The following is a 1565-nucleotide window of genomic DNA, read 5'->3' as shown; positions in this document are numbered from 1 at the left end:
CTCCTTGTTTAGTTTCCACCCATTGCCAGTCACTTTGTGGTTCATAAATTATTCTTTAGAGCTTAGTGCAGCATGTGAATCCAGTATTCCAATATTTGAAGGGCTGCCACAAAGAGGAGGGGGTCAAGCTATTCTCCAAAGGACAGACAAGAAACAATGGATGGAAATCAAACAAGGAGAGATTGAATCTAGAAACAAGGAGGAACTTTCTGACAGTGACAACAATCGACCAATGGAAGAGCTTGCCCTCAGAGCGTGTGATAAAGCCACGACACAGACTTAGTTAAATAAGTATTATTTACATATAAACAAAATATAGAAACCATCCAGAATAAGCACGAAGCAAATACAGGATAATAAGCACTGAGCAATTACAAGATTAGAAACACAAAGCAAAATACAATATAGATAATAAGCACGAAGCTAATACAAGAAGATACACACGAAGCATAAAAACAACTCCCCCTCTCAAGGCAAAGTAAAAAGGAAATGACTGAGCAGAATAATGAGCTTTTATAGCTTCAATGAGGAAGTGACGAAACAGCCTTGAATATTAACTCTTCAAGTACAAGTTAACTCTTTAAGTGCACATTAACTCTTTAAGTACATTTTTTGTACAAGTGTAAAATTTGCAGTTTACAATGGCAATCCCTAACAACCATGTACCCTGTACTAACAGGAACCTCATCACTAGAGACTGCCAAGAAGAGATTGGACTGCCATTTGTCAGAAATGGAGTAGGTTCTCTGGCTTGAGCAGGGGGTTGGACTAGATGACCTACAAGGTCCCTTCCAACTCTTTAAATCTAAATCTAAATGTAGTTTGTTCAACATGGATCAATTCAGCCCAAAATTTTAATTTGATTAGTTGCTGAATTTAGATAAATATAAGTCAAAATGGTTTGGTTACTTCCATAAGGTAATTTAAGATGTTTTTAAAAAATGGATTGCATAAATTATGAATTTGTGCTTCCTCCCGTATGGAAAATATTTTACCTGAGCCAAAGAGTTAATACTGTGTGGATGGAAAGACAGATCTCATTATTTCCCCTTTCTTCTGAATGTCTAAAGCAACCTTGTGCATAAATCCGTTAGGTTTGGTAATTTCAAGGAAGTGAGGTGATGACAGTAACTGGGAATAGAAGCTGTAGTTGATTGGTAGGATTTGGCAATGTCATGTGGGTACTATTTTCTGTGGATTCAAAAATGGGTGGGGAAGATTTCATTTCACCAGTGTGGAAATACTCCATGAGAAAGGAAACAGAGTAATGATAGAGAAGGTTATGCAGAAACTTCTACTGGATTTAAGATAAATTATATAGCATTCCATAATTCCTTTGATCCAAAATCAGACGGTTTAGATGAAAGATTTTTGAGCAATTACATTTAAGTTAATCTCTGTCTTATAACAGAGTAACTGCAGCTTTGTAAAAAGAATGGAGGTAAATAGCTTTCTTACAGGATATATTAAATTGTGGTGAGTTTTTTTTTTAAAATCTGTTTGCTCCTTCAAATAATAAAGCAAAATAATTGAACATTTGCTCCTTGGTGTTAGAAAATGAAAGT

The sequence above is a fragment of the Erythrolamprus reginae genome, chromosome 1 (assembly GCF_031021105.1).
Source record: "Erythrolamprus reginae isolate rEryReg1 chromosome 1, rEryReg1.hap1, whole genome shotgun sequence".
NCBI classification, from domain to species: Eukaryota; Metazoa; Chordata; class Lepidosauria; order Squamata; family Dipsadidae; genus Erythrolamprus; species Erythrolamprus reginae.
The sequence above is the reverse complement of the archived record's forward strand: the minus strand, read 5'-3'. Positions refer to the sequence as shown.